Source organism: Phaseolus vulgaris, chromosome 7, assembly GCF_000499845.2.
Source record: "Phaseolus vulgaris cultivar G19833 chromosome 7, P. vulgaris v2.0, whole genome shotgun sequence".
Taxonomy (NCBI): domain Eukaryota; kingdom Viridiplantae; phylum Streptophyta; class Magnoliopsida; order Fabales; family Fabaceae; genus Phaseolus; species Phaseolus vulgaris.
In genome coordinates this window covers 6,859,854-6,872,866 of record NC_023753.2, presented here as the reverse complement: position 1 = coordinate 6,872,866, position 13,013 = coordinate 6,859,854, and the positions used below count along the sequence as shown (strand labels likewise).

The 13,013-nt window shown below is 23.9% G+C and overlaps 1 non-coding gene across 1 annotated transcript; it reads right to left on the bottom strand.

Annotated features, from left to right (window-relative positions):
* Nucleotides 1–12,652: 12,652 nt before the first annotated feature.
* LOC137830770 (U5 spliceosomal RNA) lies at nucleotides 12,653–12,769 on the bottom strand. Its single transcript, XR_011084261.1, has one exon. It is a non-coding gene; the product is annotated as a U5 spliceosomal RNA (small nuclear RNA).
* Nucleotides 12,770–13,013: the final 244 nt, after the last annotated feature.

Genomic DNA, 13,013 nt, shown 5'->3' with positions numbered 1-13,013 from the left:
CTATACTCAACTATATTATGAATACACTGTCCTTTTATTATCAAGTTGAGCATTTTTTATTTCAAAACGTAAGAATTTATTTAAACAGATTTATAGTTTAATAAATAAATCGAACCTACCTTATTTCTTAAGCAAACATTTTACATAAATAGCACAATTTTATTTTATAAGACATACTGTGTTAAATTAATTTAAATCATATAGTAGCGCGATTGTTTGAATGTTAATAATAATAATTACTATTATTGTTGGTAATTAAAATTGATTTTTTTTTAATGATGTAGTTTCTTTGAAAGAAATTTTAACAACAAAGTACGTAATTTGTTATAAATTTCAAATATATATCTTAAATATATTTTTTCTTTACGTTTTAAGGAAAAAATAATTACAAAAATTCCCTGATATTTAATTATTGAATTTTGTTCTTAAATTTTTAATCTTCAATGTTCTTACGTGAATCACCCACTCATCATTTATGTGTATATAATTAAAAAAAATACAATATATGGTAATGGATAGTATTAATGCGAAAATGTGTATTTTATTTTAATAATTAAATAAATTACAAAATTCAAGGGATAAGAATTAAATTAATATTAGTACTTCCAAAACAATAATGGATCGTCATTTAGACATTTCTAATGACGCTATTATAAAATAATATTTTTAACATGTTGAATTCATTTTTTATTATTTTACGAGATATAATTTGTCGTGTTTATTCAAAAACAAGAAAAAGTATTACAACCCACATAAAAAATATTAAAATATTAAAGCTTAGGTAAATTTATTCACCTTATTTATTTTGAATTCCAAATCTATATAGTTATGAAATATTCAAATATATATATATATATATATATATATATATAACTATTCATAATAGTAGTATGTAGTATAAGAATTTCTCTGAATGATTGACTACTTTTTTTTATGAAAAAACTTCAAAGTTATGCTTTTAGTTTTATTTATATTTTTCATTGTTACCTTCCTTTTTAAATTTTTGGTATTGTGTTTAATTTTTAATCAATATAACTTTTCATTTGAGTCTTGTGAAATATGAGAAAGTAGTAAAAAAAATTGGTATTGTGTTTAATTTTTAATTAATATAACTTTTCATTTGGTTTGTATAAATTAATTTATACTTACATGCATATTAATTATTATAATTATACTTATTAATTAGTAATTAAATCTATAAATCTATTTTGGTAGAGATATTGAAACAGAGTTATCTAGTAAAGAGATATTATATATTTAAATATTTTTTAAGAGCTTAATGTACTATTGTATTATAATATATTATATATACATATAATTATATTAGTTAGACTATAAAATTTTAGGCGTTAATATTTGTTCTTATAATTATATTATCGTTACATAGTATCCATCAAAAATTAATATAAACCACGTATTACTACTTTTAAAATATTATTAAGATGAATGAATTTCAATAACATCCTTAATAATCAAAATAGAAATATTATCATATAAGATGTCAAAATTCTCAATCACATCCACAATGCATAATGTAATTGTTACATAATGTTTTTCATATGACGCACGTATGAAGTATATCTCAGTATACTTGTGTAAATTAAGGTAGTTTGTTCCTCTAGTCAAGTCTAATACATGAACCCTCCCTCAACTTCTCATTTGTCTAAAATTATTCATCTCTAAAGTTGGGATATAATTTTTACTTAATGAGCTATCATGATTATTATCATCACTTAAGATTTGATTTCATCTTAGACATCCCAAACACAACATACACCTATAAAGGAGGTCATATACAATGAGAAATGATCACTTATAAAAGGTCACATATTACAAACATAACGTGTTATATATAATTCACTCATATATACATGTCACACATCCAAAAGAGGATTTAACACCCACTAGGACTCATCCACACCTGACACATACCATATAGATATCATCATGCATATATTTCATTAATCATATACCAACCAACATATCATTAATCACATGCATCTTACATAAATAACAAAAAATTAAACATCACTTAAGCATGATTCTCTCGCTTGAGTGACTTCATTTTGTTCAATTGGAAATATATTTTATTGCTTTAGTAATATTGTATCACTTTAACGAGATACATCTAGATATCACAAATGAATTTGTCTCTTCCTTACTTAAGTAACAACACCATATATGTGAGTATCCTCATCACGCTTGAGCATTATACATACGATAGACTTCTTCCTACAAGATGGAGAGCTTTAATCACCATTACATTATGATCTCTTTATTGATAGATTTTTTATAAAATTTAATTTATGCCAAAAAAATCATTAAGATGTCCTAACAATAAAAATATTTCATAGGAAAGAAACAAAAAAGTTGAAACAAAAGCTATTTACATTTTAGCCAGGTAAAATAAAAGAATAAAGTTAATAAATTTATTGATTTGATGGGGTTATTAATATAATTAATTTTACAAGTATGCAATTTATTTGATGTTGTAACAGTACAGCAAGTTTGACAAATTCATAAGTGCATTGCGTAAAGGCAAGAATTTATGAAATTGGTTGGCAAAAGCCATCAGAACTACCACTTCACCTTCCCATTTTCTCTCCATACAATATTCGACTGCCACGTGGCATTGGACAATTCATCTGCCACCTGTATCGTGCCGACCTAATATATTCCATCTTTTTTGACAGCTTGCACATAACTGTAATTCAAAATAATCTCATTCCACTTTCATAACATTTTTCTGCACCCAACTTCTTTTCTAGATATTTAATATACTCACTTACTTAATAATTATATTTTAAATATTCAATTAAATTAAAACAATTTTACGATAAAAAAAATAATATCCACATCTTTTATCATCTATAGTTCTTTTCTTCCTAAGTTCAATACTCCAAAATTTCAAGTTTACCTAATCGTTTTTGCATACACGTACCCATTATCCGAAATCTAACTTTGGGTAGTTGAGAATTTTTATTTTATTAATATTACTTTTGAACTTTGATCATTTACTTTGAATTAAAATTTGATTTGGAAAAAAAATATTTTTTATTTTAGATTAAAGGATTTGTTATTTTAGGTGGTTGGACTTGTAATACATGTTTTTAGTGTTCAGTTGAAGTTTTTTTGGTTTATAGAGATTATATGCAGTCTCATTTTTGTTCTTTTATTTAGAGTTTCTTTTGCTTATTAATAAGGAATGTTAGGCAAGAGAATTTGAATTCAAGCTCGTGCTGCTTTTTTTTTTATTGGATTTAAGTGTTTGACATGCATTAATGGTGAAATTATGATTTTGATTGTAAAAGTGGGTATAATTAATGATGAAATTATTATTTTGAATGTAAAAATACGGTGAATGCTAATGTTTAAAGCATGATATAATGAATAAGAATATTTTTTGGAAATTATGTGTATATATAATCTATTAGTTTTTGTTGATTTTGTATATATAATTTAGATATTGATCGAGTAAGTAACGTTCAAGTGATATTGTTCAAGTAACAAAGGTTATTGTTTAAGGTATGATAATTTCAAAGGTATGATCTTAAATTTGAGTAAAAAAGATGTTGAAATAATTCTCTCTTTTGAAACTCAAATCAGTGAAGTGACAAATGAACACTCAAACAATGAATAGTCAAAGTTTTGAATTGGATTTGGAACTTAGTGACTTACTAAACATGTAAAGTTAATGTTGATTATCTTTCTCTAGCTAGAAGTTTGGACACTCAAGTATTGGTTGATCACTTAAGTTAGGAATATTTCAGTCAATTCTCTCATATCCATTGATATATCAATAAAGTGATTAAATGATATTTAAATGATATCGATGTCTTATTGTTCAAATGCAAGTTTCGTTACACAAATTGTATGTTGTCGCGTAATAACATATTCACAACTCAAGCATTATTCCCCTTTAATTATTTTTGTTTAAAATTCATTTATATATATGTTGTTTATTTTGTCAAATATTTATAATTTTATTTACTTATTATTAGTGTAAATTGAGTTTGAAATGGAAGGTATGAATTTGATTATATTTTGGTTGAAATATATGATGAATTTTGAGTAATAATCATAATAGTATTATTTTACTAAAGATGTGTTGTGTAGATAATAACATAGGTGTATTACTCAATTGATGATGTTTGGTATGAGTATTGAGTTATAAGATTATTGAATGAGATTTTAAATTTTACTATATATTACGTCAAAATAATAAATATATCAAATGGTAAAAGTGGATAAATTTATTTAGGAACATAAGTGATACACAATGAAATATGTAAAAAGTTACTTTTATCATAGGAGATACCAAAATGTAATCTATATAGAAAAAGTAGATTCTCATAACCTAATATTAGTTTTCTAAAACATTTATTACTATTAGTAGTAGTATATATTTTTGTATTATTAATGGAATGGATGATTTAATGTGATTAAGTATTATTGATATTATTCTTATATATTTAATTAAATAGTTACTTCATTCTTATTTTTGTGGTATGTTAGGTGATCTTGTATACTTTAACACGGAAGAAGATAAACATGCGTAGAAAGAAGTTTCTACAATTTATTTACATACTTTTATGTTTTTTATGTTTCTACAATTTTGCCATGTTACACACGATATTATAATTTATAAAATTAACTAAATTTATTTATATGATAGTTTAATTTAGTAACTTAAAAATACTGAACTATATAAATATTTTATAATTAACGTTAATATAAAATAATGGTTAGTTTTACGTCTTTTTTTCTATTTAACGATAAAAATAAGATGAAAAATTATGTATGTTCCAAATCTCCAATTCAAAGAAAATTACCAAAGTCTATTAAAAAAACTCTTTTTAGGTATATTTGAATGCAACCTTTGCAGTAATTTTGTGTGTTCTACTACTTAAAGTTATTGATATTCTATTCTTGAAGTGATAAAATCCGGATATATATAATTATCAATTTTCAAAGTTCAAAAGTAATTCATCATAACACAAGAAAAAAATTTAAAAATTGTTGATTGTTCTTATAATTCTTTACGAATAGGTATAATCTACCTATGTATCATTTTTGTTAACATATAAGTTTTGACCTAATTTTTTCATATTGTTGTTTCTTAAGGTGTCAGTTTAACTGGGATGTTGAGTTGTATAATAATGTCTAACATGAAAGCATTTTTATTAAAAAAAAAATAATGGTAGATCTTGGTATAACTCAAATAATACGAAAACAAAACTCTTAACTAAAACTTGTAAAGTTTTATGTCTTGTTTCATATATGATAGTAGCTTTCACATTTTCTTGAAATTTTCACATAATTAGAAATAAAGACATTTCATAATATATAAGTGACTGTAAACTTATTTTATAATCTAATTTTGTAAGTTTGAATCAAAGTTAAAGTTTACTACTTTATCTATTATTATAGTCTATCCCAACAACAACTTATTACTTTTTATATATTATTAGTGTAAATAACATATTAAATTTATCAAAATCTTTTTTATATAAAAATTTTTAAATTAAATATTACTATGCAACTTGACATCTCAGCTATGCTGACAATATAATTGTTCTACTTTAGGTTTATATTTGAACTAAAATCTTATTTACATTCATTTGTTGTCTTTTTATATGTCTTTTTATATGGCGAAAATATGCATAAACATTTTCCATTGATGTTTAGGAGTGGTTGAATTAAAAATCTTGAAAAGTTGAAGCATAAGAAAGAAGAGTCTCAAAATGAAGTACTAAAGAAAAGTTGGAAGTAGAGAATATGATTTTGATTTATTTAAGTGTAAAGGAGTGTATTTGAGAAGGATAGTTATTGTTTAAAAAATGAAGAAAAAGTTAGTGGGATTTAAGAAGATTTTAGCATATCCTAAGTTTGGCCCTCTACACTGATTAAGAGCCACACCCTTGATACTCTCTCATTTCACAATCAACACTTGACAATTATACAATTCATCAAACTTATGGTTCTCATGAAGCAATGTTAAATATCCATTGCCCTTATCTATTATCCTACCCCACTTTTCAAGGACTTTCTTTTGCCATAAAAAGGGTTTTTATGGTCAATAAAGCAAAACTCATACCCCACAAACCCATAATCCATTTCCTCCCAAACAACTTACACTTCTTCCCATATAAAACTTCATCACTATGTGTTACAGGACAAACAACACACAACCTCTTTTTAGTAATACACACTTTTCTATTAATCAAATTTATATTTTATTCAATGTTTATTCCTATTTAACTATTTTAAAACTTTCAAAGAATTTCACCCAATAATAAAGAATCTATTGAAATTAATATTTAAAATCTTTCAAAAAAAAAATAACCCAATAATACAAATTTTATTGAAATTAATATGTTAAGAAATTCTACCTCCCAAAAAGCAAGCTCACATCTAGAGTATTATCCCATGTGTCAACACCATGAGATGATAATGGTATGTCTAACTTATCTTAACTTCTTAGGCAAACTTTTAATAAATTAGTTAGCGTTTAGAATTATAGATTAATAATGTAATTAACAACAATCAGATGTAAAACAATCTTAAAATCACGATTAAAGAGTTTGGTCCATCTGATAAATAAAAATTCAACACACATAATATAAACATGTATTTATTGTATAATAAAATATATTATTTACTTGAATATTAAAGTATTATTCGAAATATTTCAATCAAAATCGATGATAAAAAAAACTTAAAAAAAAGAAAGACAATAATCATATTAATAACACAAATAAAATGTTAACACTCTATATAAATAGAATTACATGTTTATTAATTTTTTAATACACTTGTATAGTTATATATATATATATATATATATATATATATATGAAAGGGGTTACTTATTTTGAAAAGGATGATGATTGGCTCAAATTCCTGTTTTAAAGTTTTGACCTTAAAATTAAATTTTAATTACCTAAAAAATGAACTAATTAAATATTTATGGGTATGTTAACTTATAACAAATATTTACTTATATTTTAAAGCATTACACGTCAAAATAGTTATATACATTTAATTAATAAAAAAAAATCAAAAGTTTATAACTAAATATCGATATATCAATAAATCATTCATCAAGTGAAACTGGATTTGACATAAGTAAAATGTTGAGTTCGAGTTTTATACCATCGTTGAGTCAACAACAATTACAATATTATTGTCGAAATTAATATTACTTATCAAATAAAAGAGAAAGTTCATGAAATGTTTTTGTGCATGTGTTATAATATTTGTAAGTTTATAACTAATGAGTGTTAAATTATTCATAACAACAAAAACTAATAATTTTCTGATTCTGATACTTCTTACTTAATTTGTCTACTAAAAAAATCATGAAATAAAAATCAATTTTAGAAATAAAAAATAATTAGTTATTATAGTGACTAAATTAGATACCATTTTAGGAACTAAATAAATTTTTGATTTCTAAATTAGTTTCTATTATTGTTAAATGGTTTCTAAATTGTTATTTAATTAGCAACCAAGGTTTTTGCTACCAAATTTAGAAACAAAATAATTGGTAGTTAAAACCTTAGTAGCTAATTAAATATCAATTTAGAGGATTTTTTACCATGATGGGGTTATTTTTTTTGTTTTTTACCAAAATGGGGTCCGTTTAAAAAAAATTATAAATTTATGCAAGTCGTGTCAATACGGCACGACTTCATATGCACAAATTGTCCCAATTAAACATGACTATGTCATGTCATACTGAAGTCGTGTCAACTTGGCACGACTTCTGCCTTGTCATACTAAAGTCGTGCCAACTTGGCACAACTTCTGCTACGTCATAATTTTTTTTTAAATTTTATTGTTTATATATTGGGTAGTAAGTTATGTAATGTTAAAAATTAATTTGATACATAATTTTCTAAGAGTGTTAGTTTTAAGGAACAAAAAATTGGATAATCGTGTATGGATCATGTTTAAATTAAATGAATAAATACATAGATAAAGAAAATGGATGTTCTAAGAGTGTTATGAATGAATAAATACATAGATAAAGAAAATGAGGAAATTAATAATCAAACTTTAATTGAATTTTATTATTAAGTTTGTTTGTACGGACAATTGCTTCTATTGTGACCTTCCACTCTACAATATGAACATTTTTTTGGCTTTTTTGGAATTGAATCATCCATTTCGTTACGAATGCGTTGAATGTTAGGTCTTCCTGATTGATGTCGATGCATGATGGGGTCAGGTAAAAAATTTGGTCTCGTGTAAGTAGACCAATAATTCTGATTTCAAACTGAATTAAATTGGACCTCATAAGCCTTTAAAATATTATGCAAATTGTATACTGTGGCCTTTTAAATAACGACATTTAAAAAACTAACACTCTTAGAAAATTATGTATCAAATTAATTTTTAACATTACATAACTTACTACCCAATATATAAACAATAAAATAAAAATTTTAAAAATGACGTGGCAGAAGTCGTGCGAACTTGGCACGACTTCAGTATGACATAGCAGAGTCGTGTCTAATTGGGACGATTTGTGCATATGAAGTCGGGTCGAATTGACACAACTTGCCTAAATTTGTAATTTTTTTAAAATGGACCTCATTTTGGTAAAAAGCAAAAAAAAATAACCTCATGATGGTAAAAATCCCCAATTTAAAAGCTATTTAACAATAATAAAAATTAATTTAAAAATCATTTATTTTTAATTTCTAAAATGGTGTCTAATTTAGTTACTATTGCAATTAATTATTTTGGTCTCAAAAACTAGTTTCTATTTGATGATTTTCTTGTAGTTGTTATCCGTCAACATAATACTTTACAATTTTAAAAATAAAATCCATCTTTTACAAATAATATTTAATGAACAACAAAATGCAAATCCTATATACAACATCAATTTTTGAAATTTTGAATTTATAACAAAATTTAAAAATAAATTATATGTATAAATTATAATTTTAACTTTAAAATACATTATTTTAAACGTCAAACCTACGTTCTTTATTTTTTAAATAATAAATAAAGGATTTACAAATTCAAATTTTAATTTTAATATAAAAAGTATTTTTTTATTAAAATTGTTTTATAAACTATTAGAAAGGTGCGTGCGGAAGGTTTATGATTAGACGAACATTAAAAAGCCTAACTACCTACTTTATTGTTTAAAATTTATTGGGAAACTTTTAGTGTGCACGTTGATCCATTATGTCAAACCATGCACCTTATTACATGCATTAAATTATGTCAAAATCACCACATTTTTTCTTTTTCTTTTCATCTAAATAAAAATATAAAACAAAATAACATTTTATAACTAATATTTTTATTCACTTTAAAATTATTTTTTAATTTACGGCATTTTTTTTCATCCTTAACTTTTGACTTATATTATTATTTTATAAATTTTTTTAATTATATAATATAATTTTATACCATAATTATAAAATAAATATTTTTTTATGAAATTACTGAAATGAATGTCGTGTACTTATCACAACTTAATTCAAATATATTAAAGTTATATAATCGATGTTGAACTTTTTATAATAAAATCGTAAGACTTTGATATGATATATTTATTTTAATAATTAAGATGTGAAATACATAAAATATCCACCTATTGAAAATTAGGTAAAAAAATAGTTATCAGTGTTATATTCAAATTTTAAATAAATAAATATAAACAAAAACCTCTTTTAACAATGGACAAATGAAAAGTAGAAAGAATCTCTAAAGGTTGGGTTATAATATGCCATGCGTCTTTATACGAATATAAAATAAAAATACTGAATAAAATATTTAAATTATTTCAAAATATGATTGGTAAATATTAAAACATATTATCCACCTCTCATAAACATCCACTGACATCATGTTAAATTTTCTATAGTCATGTTCAAACATCAATTCATGTGATTTTAAATTAACTTTTACATGACAAAACTTATATTAAATCATTTTTTGTAATTAAAATAATTTTTTATTCTCGATAAAAAATAATATATCAAATTATCAACTTTGTAACATCCTATATTTTTATTTATTTATTTTAAAGATCTAAATAAATGCATGAGTTTATATTTTGAATATCTAAATATTTTTATTTTTATTTTTATTTTACTACAAAATTTAGCACAAATATTTTATACTACCAATAAAAATATTTTTTTCTCCTAATACTACCAAAAAATTATTTTTATTTTTTTCTCCTAATAATATATACCAATAAAAACTAATTTAGAGAAAAAAAATAATTAATTGTTATAATAACTAAATTAGACACAAAAACTAAAAAAATTATTGGTTTCTAAATTAGTTTTTATGGTTGATAAATAGTTTCTATATTGTTATCTAATTAGCTATTAATATTTTTAATACCAAGTTTAGAATCTAAATAATTAGTAATTAAAACCTATCAAAATAAAATTATATTAAAAATTGTTGAATTGCCCCGAATCAATCTATTATTTTCGAATAAATTTCTAACAAAAGTACACTATAAATCATTTTTTTCTTTACATCAATTTCTTCAATTTTTTCTATACTCAAGTCATATAATAATATTACTTAAAATATCACATGATTTTTATATTTAATAAGATCAAATATTAATATATTTTACCATATATATCATTTAGTATTTAAAAAAAAGTTTACTTCATTTAAAAAAATAATACACCCATAAAATTAGAACAATTATCTAAATAAAAATTAAAAATGTTAATATTAACTAAATATCAATCTCAATAATTAAATATTTATAAAAGTTACATTTCCTTTTTTAGTTTATCTGTCATCATTATAAATTTATTACTCTTCTAAATATGTTCTTTGCAAAATATTATAAAAACTCAATCTAAAATTTCAAAATAATATTGTCACCAAACCTTATTCCTTCATTAACTAAATATTTCCCTTATATTTCTTATATTTCATATCAATCATTTGAGTACATCACTCACATGTTGTCAAGATTCTATTTTTGTTTCCTTGAAATGTTTCTCTCTAATTCTAACTATAATATAATACAAAAATTATCAAAATAATAGAATAAAACAATCTTCTCTTACATTCCACATCAATTTCTATAATTTTAACATTGATATAAAATTATTATAAAATAATAAACTACAAAAAATAGTCCTTGACCTTATTCCTCAACTCTAAGTCCTTGGAACTTTCTTCTTCATCAAAACATTCACACATATCCTATTTCATCCATTAAAACAAAACAAAAAATTATAAACTTTATATATATAAACTTAATTTAATATTGGACAATCATGATGTTTACAATTTTTTTCATAACACGAGTATTCAAACATATATCAATCTCTTTAAAATTCATTTTAACTCAAATCAATAAAAAAAAATTATATGGACTCATATCATGGGCTTCTTTTTATATTTCATCTTTGGGCTGAGAGAGAGGAAGTGGACATCCTTTTTAGGCTTCTTCTTCCTGCACCCCTACATTTTTCTTCCTGCACCCCCACAATTTTCTAAATCCCGAAATTGGTCTTAGTATTTTATTTGAAAAAGGACACCATGGTTACCGGAATAGGATCTGGGATTGTGCTACGGATTCAGCAATCTGGAACTGAATATTATTTTTTTTCCGGATGAGGAGGTGTTCTGGAAGCAATTTTTGCATAAATTATTGATTTCCAGATTGCTGAATCCAGAAGTCTAATTCTATTACGAATTCATGGATCCGGAATTCTTTTTTTTTTAATTATGGATTTTTGAATCCAGAAGACATATTTCTGTTACATATTGGTGGATCCGGAATGCTTCTTTTGAATGATGCATATTTTGAATTACGGATTGGTGAATCTGAAATTTTACCAGAAATGCCAATCCAAAATTTTTCCGGATTCCATAATCCATAATGCAAAAAATAAATACAGTTCAAGTGCATTTTAAGGTTTTTAAAGAATAATAGGGATAATTTGGTCTTTGCATAACATTGTGGGGGTGCAGGAAGAAAAATGTAGGGGTGCAGGAAGAAACTGCCTCCTTTTTATTTTCTTCTTGATCTTTAGTAGCTCCTTTTTTTAAGGTTCTTCCTTTGCAGAACATTAATATTACTGTCTGTTTTAGGGCCTGCTACTTACACCCTTGTCTTTACTAAAATGTAGAAAAATATTATTTTATTTTTCTCCCTCCTCAATTCACAACTTCTATACAACATAAAACTGTTTTGTTTGTGTATTTTATAACTATTTATTTCACAGTAAATAATCCCCAATAATATGTATGATCTTTCATTTCTCAAATGTATTTCTATTATGCATAAATACATAACAAATACACATTTGGAAGCTTGTTATAGAGTTCAGCCGTAGAAAACATGTAAAAAATTTATTCAACTAAATATATTAAGAAATGATAGTTTTCTTTCAACTTTTATTAAAATAATAAAAACAAATCTAAAATATCATATTTTTTTTATTTTAGTAAATATTGATGAATAATAGTGAAGCTTCAAACACATTTTATTATACTTACAAATGAATTTTAATCATTAAATATATAAGTATATATTAGTTCAATTTTCGAGCACAAAAAGTACTTTCTCATTAAAATTGTTGAAGATAGAGAGTATGTGCACATTCCAGCTAGTATAAACAAAAATATTTTAACTAGTTGCAGGGTCCACAATGCAGACCCCTATAAAAAATTAGCGTATGCCACTATATGTAGAGAAAACACGGTATTCTTTAGTAAAAGGCGAAAGAATAATTCGCTTTGTATTCACTACATGGCTCCGTGTCTTTAAATTGCAGAGATTTTGGATTTTATACTACAAATAAGTGATTATATTCATTGTGGTGTTCCATGTGGACCTTCTTCTTAGTAAGAAAATATAAACCATAGGTTGCTTCTCATACTAAATGGTTCAACTCATCAATTCAATAAGAAAATTTCTTTCATCTCACTCATTTTTCCTGTCTCACTCTCTCTATCTCTCAACTTAGATTAAATCAGGAAGAAGAAATTTAGCCTTTGTT